Source organism: Gymnoscopelus braueri (genome assembly GCF_963280865.1).
Source record: "Gymnoscopelus braueri genome assembly, chromosome: 20".
Taxonomy (NCBI): domain Eukaryota; kingdom Metazoa; phylum Chordata; class Actinopteri; order Myctophiformes; family Myctophidae; genus Gymnoscopelus; species Gymnoscopelus braueri.
This window is the reverse complement of record NC_137622.1, coordinates 36,954,791-36,969,864: the sequence shown is the minus strand read 5'-3', so window position 1 is coordinate 36,969,864 and position 15,074 is coordinate 36,954,791.

Below are 15,074 nucleotides of genomic sequence, written 5' to 3'. Positions count from 1 at the left end.
AATAGGCGATTTATTAGACCTTTGAATGGGCGAAATAGGTGACCTACTTACCTACCCGCGATTTATCAGACCATTCATTGGGTGTTATCAAGACATACTAACCTACCAACGGACATGACTTAAATAGTTCAGTTTCGGTTTCGGTTTTGGTTTCGGACCATGACGGAGGCACGCAGTCACAGGCGAACTGTCACCCCGTGAAGGACCACCGAGGGAGCTAAGGCGACCAAGTTGCCGTCCTGAACGGTGTGACGTTCGCCTGTGCCTACTCAGCGCCGTTCGAGTTATGTACCGATAGGCAGAGAATCGTAAATATTGTTGTGGGGACTGCTCCGCCTCCAAGTAGGTCAGTAGCTCCTGATTACGCCCCATGAATGGTCTGACAAATCGCGGGTAGGTAAGTAGGTGCCTATTTCGCCCATTCAAAGGTCTAATAAATCGCCTATTTTGCCCATTCAATGCATTGATAGCACTCGAAGCCGGTGACAAAGCACAGAGTCAAGGTGACCAGTGGGAGGTTCTCAATGGTGGATTATCTCATAGAGAAGAAACTAGAGGTCAATATCAACAGTGTGAGAGCAGAGGATGAAGGTGGTGACTGTGTGGTGCAGAGGATTCTGAAGGAACACCTGTAATATACATTAGATTTCAGTAGACCCTAGGTATGTTATCACAATGTGTAACACTGTTGTCCTGTCAAGGTTCAAAGATTCAGGGTGTCACATACAATACAGCTGCTAGAGAGAGACCTACTAAAACATCCTAAAATATGTATTCAATTCCTTATTACCTTCAGTATTTATGGATCGTAGTTGGACCTCAGAATAGTAGAAGGCATTTAACAGGGATGTTATGAATTTACTGACCAACGCTCTCACCTAATTCCCCATTCTTAATGACAAATATATGCCACACTTGTCCTTTCTGTTTGACTATGTTCACATTGAGCCCATATTCAGTTACTCATTTTTAGATCTGACCAGCAGCTAAACATGAGGAAGTGAATGTCAGACAGTGTTTTAAAGAGAAATGCCCTTTTAAGTTTAGTTTAGATAGTTTCACTATACATCATTCTAATTTTGTTTACTTTAATTTGGCATAATAGGGTGCTATACATTAAGAATTGTTTGGTTGTTGAATTTACTACTTGAATAAAACTAATGCAACTTTACCTCATTATAAATGGTAAATGTATGACATACTTTTTTTTAGAAATTCTGGTCTTTTGAAAGGCAAAATATTACATTACTCTGAGAGTTTACTTTTGTGCAATAAAACTAATTTGAATTTTACATTGAATGTATGACATGTAGGCCTATAGATAAAAATACAGTTACTGTGACAAATAGATATTTCACTTTCAAACATGTTTTGGGTCATTTTACCGTCTACTCTGGCTTTTGTGAACACCTCAGACAGTTTTTAAGTTGCTTGTATTTAGTATTTCAATATTTGATAGCTGCCACGCCCCCCGAAATGTCCATATATAGGCATTATGGATATCCAGTTGTCCAGAACTGCCGATTTAACTTATATGCCCGTATATGGGCATGACAATATATGGTTATATACTGATATGGGATCTCCAATCTCCATATATGGGTATAAAAGGTACATGGACTGACAGATACAGAGATCTCCATATATGGGCATAAAAGGGACACATACTTTTTATTCTATTTCATATTTGATTTTACATTTATATTTTATAAATGAGGGGCCAAATCAATTTCCAATGACATGTAAGGCCCAATATTTCTACTAATACTACAAAATGCTACAACATTCATCCAGTCATTTTGGGGATAAACAAGAAATTGAAGTTTAGGTCTGATAATGATCTACCCTGCATGTTCAAATCATACAAATACTTAAAACCATTTTCCAAAGCAAACATTTATTTTCTATTATATATATTTTTTTAACATTTTGGAAGAAACTGTGAATTTAACATTGAGGTGCCCTCATGGTTTAGGACCTGTATCCGTTTTGATTTGATAATGTTGATAACTAAAACTGTAACAATTTGCCTTTTACTTTGAAAGGATAACCTAACATATAGTGGTGTAAAGTAATGAAGGACATTTTGACACCAATACTTTTGTACTTTTACTCAAGTCAATTTTGAATTCTGGACTTTTAATTGTAACAGAGTACTTCTTCTACATTGCAGTATTGATACTTTTACCTAAGTAAAACATTTGAGTACTTTTTCCACCATTGGACTGATGCTACAGCATAATCTCTCCTGGAACTCTATATATGGAGATAACTGACATACCAAGCTTAGCTCTGACATCATAGACCCCCCTCCTAGAGCCCCATATATGGAGCTAACCTAAACATCTAAGCCTGACATTATAGACCCTATCTTCGGGCATGACATTGGGGGCTCCATATATGGATATGACTGACATCACCCTAATGACACTAGCACCACAGCCAAGGGTATTTAAGGCAACACAATTCACAAGTTATTTCTGATCCAACTGCGATACCCGAGACGTCACCCACTTCTTCAGAGAGAAGCAGTATACAGATCCCAGGTATCCTTTCCACGGATTAGTTCTCCAGTGCTTCTCCCTCCCCTAGACTGCCCAAGGCGTATCTGGATTTACTTCCTGCTTGGATACCATCAGAGCGAGTCTTGAATCAGGTTTGATGACTAAATGTGTTCTTGTGTTTTATGTTCATGATTTATTCCATGTACTGTAGCCTCGATCTCCAGGCTTTTATTTTTTAGTTTTGCTAAAAAATATTTTTAGTTTTGCTAAAAAATAAGAGCCTGGGACCAGCCTGTTGACGTTCCTGGAATAGAGCATCGCAGTTCCCGCCCACTTCCTGGTTTTTCCTGGTGCCGGAAGAAAAAACTCAATGCACTTTTCCCATTGACATTTGCAAAAATATTTATATCTATTAATTTAAGCCTCGAATCAAGCCATCGTGACTTGACATGAATCATGACCATAAAACGTTTTTTTTCTGTGATTTTTTTATTTTATATGATTTAATTATATGATATACTATATTTAATAAATACCCTTGTTTTGCCGTTTAAAATAAAATAAAATCACAGAATCAAACGTTTTATGGTCATGATTCATGTCATGTCATGATGGCTTGATTCGAGGCTTAAATTAATAGATATAAATATGTTTGGAAATGTCAATGGGAAAAATGCATTGAGTTTTTTCTTCCGGCACCCGGAGGGGGCGGGAACTGCGATGCTCTATAGGAAGTGTTTCATTTCCCCCACCAACCAGAGTGCAGTGGGCGTCGCTCCAAATGTTGTGACATCAGGGCTCCCAATAGACCATATTCACACGGCGGCCATGTTCCTATTAAGTCAATGAAGTGCCACCCCGTTTCCACGGCAACGGGGTGGCACTTTCAATGTTAAATTCCAATATGGCCGCCGTGTGAATATGGTTTATGCTGCAGATTGGGGGAGGAGGAGGGGCATGGGGCGGGCGGCGGCTGACGATTTTTTCTCCGGAGATTTTGAGCCCGTCCCTCTAAACCAGATGTCAGACACGCTAGGGCAGCCTATATTCCATGAAGGTCATAGGTTTCGTCCTGGCGCTGCTGTGATCAAAGTGTCCTTGTTATTTCAGATCTCTGCGGGCCTCTGTGCCACGATGGCTGACATAAGCTTCCAGAAATGGTGGCGCCGTCCTTACATCATTCTGATCATTGCGCTCTGCGGTAAGACACATTTCATAATGTTTTTTTTTTTTGCAATTTATTATAGATTCAAATCTTATATTCCAGTTCAAATTTTGTCTGCATCACTTCCTATTTCACATGTTTATCCTGTATGAGTTTTCTCTCCTGTTGAGACTGGGAGACCCCTTTTACTGTACAGCAATGATTAGGCTACTATCAGAAATTCTGATAGTAGCCTAATCATTGCTGTACAGTAAAAGGGGTCTCCCAGTGTTAAATAACACTCCCTAAGTGTTAAATATCTCTATATTCTGATTCAGAATATAGAGATATTTAACACTTACACCCTTAGGCTAATTCTTTTTTAGATGCCATGTTTTGTATAGCCTAGCCTATACGTAGGTCTTTAGTGATCTCTGATCCCTGTTCCAGTGTGTGCAGCGATGGCAGGTGTACCTACCCATCAGGAACCTGACATTCTTGGAGGAACTCCAGCCAAACTTCCGTCTGCTGTCAGCATTCAAAAAGTCAGTGGGCAATCTGAACATCATATCTGCGGTGGTACTCTCGTGGACGAACAACATGTTTACCTTCCCAAACAATGCCTAAAGTAAGTTCATTCATATTATTACACCAGGGGCGATTCTCCTGAGAGATCGGGGTCTTAGGGTCCTCCTCCCTGTGTTTGTGTCGTTAGCCTGTCATTCTGTGCACATGCAAGATTTTTGTGAGCGAGCGGCACAGAGAGACAGAGGGGGCGGAGAGAGAGGGGCATCTTTGAGAACTGTAACAGTCAACAATACAAAACCAAAGAAAGACAAGGAATATGGCATCACTAAATGGGATATTTCTCTCCTCCAGAGACATCGACCCAATGACCTTGAGAGTAGAGCTTGGACGGACCAACCTGGATGACGCAGGAGGTGTTAGGAGACGCATTATTAATTTCAGGATCAACCAAAAGTGCTCTCCAAGGTAAGGATGTGCATGACTGACCAAAATCAAAGTAGATTATTCTAGTGTTATTAATAACTAACATTGGATTATTCTGATCTTCGTATAGCGGGTGGTGGGGTAACGACCAAGCTCTGCTGAAAATGGACTCACCGGTCGACTTCACTGAGGACATCAAACCTGCTTGCCTGGCAGACGACGGCAGTATGTTTTCGACTGGTACGGAGGCTATCGTCTATGGATGGGGTCGCATCGGAGAAGGTAAGCCCGGGACTCCCAAAATGGCAATCTGGGGACCAAATGATCAAATGTGGCTAAATGGACTTGTAACCCTTACAATCAATCATTTTCTTGGGCTCCTTGAGGTGGCTCCCTGGAGCCACCTCAAGTACCCCTGGAGGTCCCCGGACCCCACTTTGAGAACCACTGAATGTCACTGAATAATGTTTTGACAGACTGCTGATTATCAATAATAGTTCATTAATAACAGACTGCTGAGTATTAATATTAGTATTTAACCCTTGCCTTACAAGCCGCCTCTTGTAAACACTTATTGTCACACAATGTGTGCTTGTACATCAGATTTTTTCTGAAAACGTTTTTGCCATAGTAACATGCCCAAAATAGGGACGCAGGGTTTAAGTTGTTAATCTTGCAGTCAGAACCTTACACACACACTGATAATGATTCTGTTGTCTGTTTGTTTGTATCTATAGAACCACTACCATTCCCCAGAGCTCTTCAAGGAGTCGGCGTTACGGTAACTGACCATGACCGTTGTAAGCGGATCTGGGCTGGAAGGGTAGATGACAACATGATCTGTGCAGAAAACGTGAAAGGAGGCCAGGACGCATGCATAGTAAGAATGCCATTCAAATCCCATTCAAATCTTAATGTAGCACTTCACCCACTTTCAACCTCATCTGAGCCGTAGACAGCTCAGGAACCTGCCTGCCAATTTCTGTCTTCCTGGAAATAAATTAGATGTAGAAAAATGTAGAAAAATAAAATAAATTGTAAAGACTTTACATTGTAAAAAGTTGACAGTGTGCTTTAACAGTAACTGAGCGCTGGAGAGTGAACAATGCTTACTTGTGTCTTATCAGGGCGACACTGGTGGTTCCCTCATGATGAAACAAGGCGATGATTGGCTCATGGCAGGTTTCATCATCAGAAGCCCTGAGGTTTGTGGCGTTCCAGACACACCCACCGTTTACTGGACATCCAGCAGGAAGTTCATCATCTCTGCCATTAAAGGTGTGTTCATGTTTTAATGTCCTGGCACACAGTCATTGAAGCAATGCTGTGTGTGTGTGTGTGTGTGTGTGTGTGTGTGTGTGTGCGTGTGCGTGTGCGTGTGTGTGTGTGTGTGTGCGTGCGAGTCTCATTAAATGTAAGCTATTTAATTGTATGTATTTAGAGCTGTCCTGGTGTGTTTTATCATGTGTAGAGATGGAAGCTGAGTTTGAGTGTGGGATTCGAGACAACCGTGCAGTTGTACGTATCAGCCACGGTCACGAGGCTGCTCCACATTCCTGGCCCTGGATGGTGGCTCTCTATGTAAATATACATTATACATATACATTATACATATACATTATGCAACAGGTCAGCAGTGGCTCAGGAGGTACAGCGGTCGTCTTGGAATCAGAAGGTTCCCGGTTCGATCACCGCCTTAGGGATCACTGGGGGTCCCCGGACCCCTCTTTGAGAACCACTGAGCTAATAAAACAAGGTCATATCTTGTACGACGGAGTCACACGGCAAACAATCCGAACTACAAGCTTACAATATGTCTGCCTTTGATTCACACTTTACCTTTTATCTTTCAGCGTGGTTACGATGGAGCCTTACGTGGGGGTGCTGCACTGATTAATCAGTATATTGTTGCGACTGAATTCGGGGTCAGGTAATACAAACATACATAACCATGACATATAAGTAAACACAGTTTATTATCAATCAATTATCAAGTCTCTTCATCTCTTTAAACTTGGCCTCACTATTCTGGTCATTAGTCAATGTAGGTACAAGATGTCACTAAACGGACACAAAACATTCAAACGAATAGCGAAAATAGCAGATCTACAAGTTCACAACGTGCCACAGCAACGCGTTTTGACCTTGTAGATTGTTTATTTTTGCTGTTCATTGTACAACGAAGAATGTAGGGCTAAAGTGGTTATATACGTAGAATTTAACAACCAACCAGTAACTCTGCTACTAATGGACAAATGTTAATATAGTTACTTATTGATAATGGAATTAAAGTGAAATAATCATCTGTTTATGTTGTCTTCTCCAGAGACGGAGACTGGGTGTTGCTGGGAGCTCACGACCGTTCCTCTACCACCGAAGACACTCAGTGGATCAGGATTGAAAAGGTACAGTATGAACATCAAACATGTGTCATAACATATTACATAACTAACACCATGTTCACACTGACACACCAAATCTGATGTTTGGCCTCTCTGGATGGAATCAGACGGTTATATCAAGTCTGAGCCTGCAGTCTGAACAAAGTTTTTAAATACGCATTATAGATACAGTCAAGATCATTATAGATTATAATGTTTATATTAGAATTATGCACACAGGGGTTCAGCTGGTAGGTCAAACATCAAGACTCAGTCCTTACTGCTGTCGGTCCGGGTTCCAGTCTGACTCCAGGTTCTTTGATGCATGCCCATCCTTTGAAAATAGATCTACAATCTAAGCTTCTTTTTTTTAAAACAATGTTTGGAAACAGGGCTTATGTGGTTAATCTAAACGTGTGCCTGTCATTTCTCTGATAGGTCTTCTGGCACCCCAAATCCAACTGGCCTCATTATGGCCTGAGGTTGGCCAAACTGTCCAGGCCTGCGAAGTTTAACAAGAATGTTAAACCTGTGTGTCTTCCTGAGACACACCCCCCAGCTGGCACGATGTGCATGTTCACTGGATGGGGAAAACGAGGTGAGGAAACAACATAAACACACATTCATACAGGTTAACAAGGAATGTGATTGGTCACATTATCAGCATGTACTGATAATGGGACGGGACTTAAGTTGTATATGTACTTCCCCTGGAAGCTCTCTTTCATTGACCAATCACAGCAGTTTTCATGTCCCAGGAGCGTTGTCAAAAGATCTGCACAGCATTAACGTAACCTCCTCGAGGGCTTTAGGGCGGGACTTCCAGTACTTCTGCTTAGAGACTTCACTGGCAATTCATAATCTCAATATTATATTCAGAGTGAAAATAGATGATCTACACAGTTTGTTGTGAGCTTGTAGATCGCTATTTTCACTATTTTTGAAAATTATGTGAACAAAAAATACATATTTATTTTGCCTATAATGACATGCCAAAAATAGGGACAAATGGTTAAAATATGTATTTTGTAATGGAATTGAATTTTCCTTTGTATTTAGAAATGACTGTGTACAAAGTCCTCAACTTTGAATCCTGTGTGTTTTTTCCCCAGCCTGGCCATACCACTATGACAAGCTCCATGAGATTCATGCCCGTATCGACACCAATGATGAGTGCATACGTTTATCCAACTGGCCCGAATACATCACCAGCAGTACGTTCTGTACGTTCTCCAGACACGACGAGGTGAGTGACACAGAGATGAAAACATCACATGATATTTACACATAAAAACACACAATGAAAAACACAACTGCTTTTTGTTTCAGAGGGACGAGGGAGGACCCCTGATGTGTGAGAACGACGACGCCACCTGGACGCTGTATGGTATAAACTTCTATTATCTGCATCCTGCTCTGTACTACAACGTCACCAAGATGGTTCCCTGGGTGAAAGAGATCATGGCTGCAAACCCAGGCAGCCCTCAAGTCTGCTTTAAGAGATTTGAAGGGTAATATTTCAGTTTGCAGGACAGGTGCACCTCTGAGAAACATCTCACATTAACCTCTTCAACCCTGGTGCACCTGTTTTCATTTAATTAACCACTGAAACCGGGAAAGCACCCGTGTCATTTTATATTTTAGCGTTGGCTATTGAAAAATAGCAGATCCAAAAAGTCTACAAAAATCTACCAAAAAGAAGATCTAAAAAAAATAGCAGATCTACAAGCTCACCGCACGTCACTTCGTGTCGCACTGCAAGCGTGTACATCTGCTATTTTAGAAAAAAATAAAAAATAAAATTTTAACCCAAACCCTCTCTTCTGGGGGGGTCCCTGGCACAAAACATTTTGAGATGGGGGGTCATATTATCCAATCAATCAATCAATCAATACATATAATTTTGGGGGGTCCTTGGCACGAAACAGTGCCAACTACTGATTTAGAAGACATTTGTCGAAAACACCCTGGTCTACCTGTTTTAATTTAATGAAAGGGGAGGGGGTCCCTGCACGCTGTATGGGTGATCTCCCTGCACCGGGCCGGTGGGGACCGGGCTCCTGGCGGAGGGAGACCCGTTTTTTTTTTCCTGCCTAGAATTGGACCTCAACAGGTGCCAATGGTTGTTAGAAAAGGGGTAGAGGAGGACAAAAAGGGAAAAAAATGCCAATGAGAAACACAGAAACAGCCTCTCAGAAAGCCTGACCATTTTTTTGTCTGTCTTAATTTATTTTGTTTCTTTTTATTCATGTAAAACGTAGTCAGGGTATTTTTTTTTTGTTCTAAAATGTCTGTCAGTATGTTGTTTTCTTTTCAAATGTCATTTTCCAATGTCACTGACTTAAGGGCACTGTGGGTATTATTATTGCCAAAAATATCAGTACTATTACCATTCTGTGCCTACGGGTGGACAGACCTTGGGAAGGGTGGGAAGGAGAAGGGGGAAAAAAGGGGGGGAAAAATCATGAAAAAACAAATGTATTAAAAAAACAATGTACAAAAGGAAGGAATTTTAAAAAAAAAAGGGAGAAAAAGGGTGGGGAAGTATTTCTAAATGTTATTTACAATGTACATGGTCTGTTTCTTGTTCACTCAAAAAAAGATATATATAAATATGTTTTCACTCTGCTCATGTTGTACACTGTCTGCAATGCAAACATGGTGCTCAATAAACAAGTTTTTTTTTTTTTTTAAAGGAGGGGTAACTGGAACATTGGGCACCATTTTATTTCTAACATTTGTTTACAAATGTGGGGGAAAATACTTTCTAAATTACATTTAAGGCCCAATATTTCTACAGATGCTACAAAACCTGTGATAGCCACTAGCCAGTCATAAACAAGAAGTTGAAGGGTCTAGGTCTGATAATGATGTACCGTGCATGTTAAAATTATTTATGACAATTTTTCAAAGCATACATTTATTCTTTTTTTTTTTTATACATTTAAGAGAAAAAACTGACAATTTAACGTTGACCAGTGTACCAGTATCTGTGCTGAGTTTGAAATGAATGTCAATAAATCTCTCTCTCTTTATGTACTTTGTACTTGTCTTTTACTGTTAATGTACTTGATGTGGGATGAAGATTTCACCATGACATAAAAAAATAAAAGTAAGGTTAAGTGTAACCTCTGGCTCTTAACACATTCACTGCGAGGTATTATTTAATTAATTATTTTGCTGCTGCCAGCATTTTTCTTGTGTGCGTGCGCGCACACACGCACACGGGCACACACGCACGCACACACACGCACACGCACACACACACACACACACACACACACACACACACACACACACACACACACACACACACACACACACACACACACACACTTAAATACATGTGTATATGTGGAGGATTGCTGATTAATAATAATAATTGTCAGATGAAAGGCCGGCTGACACCCAAAAAATAATAACTTAAAGGGCAGTCCGCTACAGTGTGTGTGCGAGGAACCTAATCCCCCAAATCGGACAGATCAGCACCTAATGTATTATTTGTGCACACACTATTATTATTAATCTACTTTCTTTGTGTTTGTTTTTGTTTTCTTTTTGTTTGTCGTTTTTCTCACGTTCAGTCCTGTCTGTTTTGTCATGTCCCATAAAAGTAAAAAAGAATCATGGTGATATGTTAACAATGATAACTAGCCCTCCTTTCTCTGTAAGTTTGGCACACACTGGCAGTGGGCCAAGAAGTACCTCCACTCTGTGACCTCCCTCTCCACTCTGCGGGGTAGTGGGACTAGACTACTCGGTCCTGTCATAGTGTTGTTGTTAAGATAGATCGGGGCTGAGGGGACGATCGGCTCCTCAATTCTTACCCTTTTCTGTATCGTATCAAATAAAGGAAAGGTATCCCCGGTATTCTATAGATGTCTGTATAGTTCTGATGGTCTGGAAAAAAGTAATCGATGGCTTGAAACAACCTTTTAAAGCAGGTTTTTTTTTTTACCAGCCTGCCCGTGCCTCCATGTTGAATAGTCTATAGACTATGTTCCTGATCATTCATGATCAGTAACATCAACATGGAGGCACGTTCCTGATTATGTTTAGCCCGTCTGCTCCACTCAAAGCCAGGCAGAACTAAAAAGAAAGTTTCAATGTTGTTGAGGACGTGTTTTTCCTATATCTACTACTTTTCATCATAGTGAGCTACAAAAGATGAAAGTTGAGAGTTGTCGTCCTATGCTGCAGCAACATGAAAGGGGTCGCAGGTGTCTAACTTGGTTACTAGTAAAGTAACCAAGTTACTTTTGAAAGCAGTAGCTATAGTAACTAGTTGCTAATTTAAAATAACTTGACCAACACTGTAGATACGTCATAATAACTGACATCACACACACACACACACACACACACACACACACACACACACACACACACACACACACACACACACACACACACACACACACACACACACACACACACACACACACACACACACACACACACACACACACACACACACACACACACACACACACACACACACACACACACACACACACACTCTCGGCCAAGCCTTTGCCCTGGCGGAGACCAAAAAAACTACTGAAAAATGTAAAGTTCAAGTGCTGCTATAAGCAGTTACTCATACAAAATTATAGACAGTTGATTTTATATTGACTATGATTCTTACTTTATATGATGTATTTTTTATTCTTTACTTTATATGATGTATTTTTTATTCTTTACTTTATATGATGTATTTTTTATTCTTTACTTTATACGATGTATTTTGATTATTTGTATTATGATTGATTTACATTTACTGTATGTAAAAAAGGGTATCGTTTTTTTTCTCTTGTAATACAAATATAATAATAAATAATATAGTAGTCCAGCCCAGTCCAATAGTGGGAGCTGTAGGATAGTATTGCAGAATTCTCTATGTATGGTGTTAAAGGTGAAAACGGTATTTTGTTAAAAGGTTAAAGCTTTATCTGGCGAGATTGACCATGATTCATAGGATAATTCATGTAGTGCTCCCTGTTTTTTTTGTATTATTGTTATTCTTTCCTCTGGTAAGGGACGCACACAAAGCGTACACTAGATCAGTAATTCTCAAACATTTTCATGTCAAGGACCCCCAAATTGATATATATGTGCGAACCCCCATCTGAAAATGTTTTGTGTGAGTGGCCCCCAGAAGAGAAGATTAATGTTAAACAATTTGACCAAACATTTTCGATATTCACATTTTTTACAAAAATACCAGATGTACAAGCAGAGCTTGTAGATCTGCTATTTTTGAATTGCAAACATAAATGAATAAAGTGGTTAAAATGTCGGCCCGGACTGGGCCTGTAATTCAGGCCGGGAGTCATACACCTTTCCCAGGCCACCCTACCCAAACACTAGGCTACATGAACACATCTGAGATGTTTCTTGTCAAAAAAAAACTAAAAATACAAACATATACCACACACTGTAGGCCTACAGTAGTAGTCACTACAACACTCACTTCTATGTCACAGGAGCAATCCACATGAATTGAACAGTTACAGCATTATTCCTTTCCACATTGGCAAAGTAATCACCAAAAATCATTATTCACCAACAGTCACACAAAAGTTCTATATCCAGTCCAGTGCTTTTCCTACCTATTTCCTACATACAACATACCATCACATTTCGTCGACAAAATGTTTCCCTCAATACAACAGTCACAACAGGACTCCTAAAATAATGCTATACTGTGGTATTATGAAAACATGATTGTCTTATTTTGTCATCAAATTAGCTTACCAATAGTCAATATGCCAATACCAATATTCAGCAAGAGCAGAATAACAGTAAGAATAGTAAACGTATACAGTAGTAGGCCTATGTAAAAAGCAACGTTACATAGTAACCTATGTAAAAAGCAACGTTCAATTTGAGTGTTATTTTAGTAACATTAAATGTTGCCAAAGTCAACTCACTGAACTATACAGAGACTAGTAGATTTTATGTTTGTGATGAGAGACATAATACCACAACAAACCAAATCTACTAGCACTAAATGGAATAAGCTTTGACAGTAACCTGTACATTAGTAGCCTAATGCCAAGGTTATTTTTTACAGCTAAACATTCAGCCAGTGGTGGAAAAGGTACTTTGTAGAAATACTCTTACAAGTAAAAGTATGGAATTCAAAATGTACTTGAGTAAAAGTACAAAAGTATGGGCATCAAAATGTACTTAAAGTATCACAAGTTAAAGTACTCATTATGCATTGTGTCCCATTTCAAGTTTTCAAATGTCTATAAACATCTTTTGAAAATAGCTGATCTACAAGCTCACAATGTGTCGCATTGTGAGCTTGTAGTTCTGCTATTTTTAAATCACCAAAATGTATATAGGGCTGAAGTGGGTATGTATGTTTTGTAATAAATCTACAAAATAATTAGTAACTAAAATAATTGTAGTGGAGTAAAAGTACAATATTTGCCTCTGAGATGTAGTTGAGTAGAAGTAAAAGTACTGAAAATTGGAAGTACTCCTGTAAAGTACCTCAAAATTGTACTTAAGTACAGTACTTGAGTAAATTTACTTAGATACTTTACACCACTGCATTCAGCCATATAGAACAGCCTAACCAATTGCATCATGTTATGAGTTAAATGTTTACTAGCCTGGGATCAATACCTTTTAGGGGGGGTCTGTAACTCTGAGAGTGTACAAATGGAACCAAATTTTGGTTCCATTTGGACACTCTCAAGAGTTAAATTGACATAGATTTTACAATATGAATTGTGGTCCAAGTGATAGAAATGCCATTAAATGGGGGTCTGTAGCCCTAATGCATGTCAAACTGGGGGTCCTTGAAATTAAAATGGTTGAGAATCACTGCTAGAGCCGTAAAAAATCTTCTCTTATGGGGGTCCCTGGCATATCTTTTGAAATGGGGGTCCGTGGGCTAATAAGTGTCAATTTGGGGGTCCTTGACATGAAAAAGTTTGAGAACCACTGGATTAGACCATGGACCTGCAGAGCTGCTAAATGATTAATTGTTAATCATAGCTGGTCTAAAGTATTCCAGAGAACCCCATGTGTTCAGAAGAATCAGTGTTGTGTAACTTACTTTGACTGCAGCAGCATATTTGACTGTCTGGGGCTTTTGAAACAGTCTCCTCCACAGGACGCACTTGTCCTTTCATCTCCACACTCTTTTTCTTGCTGGTAATAGGCTTGGAGTCCATATTTGATCAAGATAACATGACGCAAACGTCAATTAATCTCCTTCTCAGACATCTCACAACTCTCTCTCTCATGTTGCTGCTACAGTATGTTTACAACTGCACTTGTGATGGGGGCGGGCGGAAAGCCAAACAAGCCATTCACGTCTTGATCCTTCCAAAAAAAATCTTTACTGACATTTGGACCAATCCAACTAACAGGCACTTGTCCTTTGTCTGGCGCCGCGCCGCCGTTTTCTGCCACAGCGCCGCCTGGAGGCTGCAACAAAACCGGGAATTGTCCCGGTCCTCCCGACGGCCAAACCGGGTCTATATTAACTACTCCTGGGGACCACCTGGAAACCCCCCCCCCCCCTCCCCCAAGGACCCCTGGGGGTCCCCGGCCGGACCCTACTTTGAGAACCAATCAGCCAATGCACTGACTATATCTATCATTGCTAAAGTGTGCCTGAATACATTCAGGACTCACGGTATGGTAGGTAAGGGAACTTTTATATGCATTGGTGCTGCCACCTAGTGGAACAGTCTGGACACTGCAACCAAACTGACAAGTGTAGTTGATTACACAGATTTGTAATATTAAAGTAATACTAGGTAACGTTTTCAACAAAACTAAAGTTAAATTGTATATCTTTTGCGAGTGGCAAAAGTTTCACAACACCCACTCCGTGAATTTCACCCCCGGAAGCCTTTTATTTATATATTTTCTATTGAAAGTGGACTGGGGGGACTTTCCCGGGGAAATGACGTTCCTGGCCAACGTCATGACGTCGTGGCCGACGTCCCCAGGAACTACCGCAACGGTTTCCTGTTTGGCCAGGAACTACCGCGCTATAACAAAAAGGAACCTCACGCTGATGTTAAGATAATGTAGGATTGGAAGATCGAAAAAGAACAGAAAAAG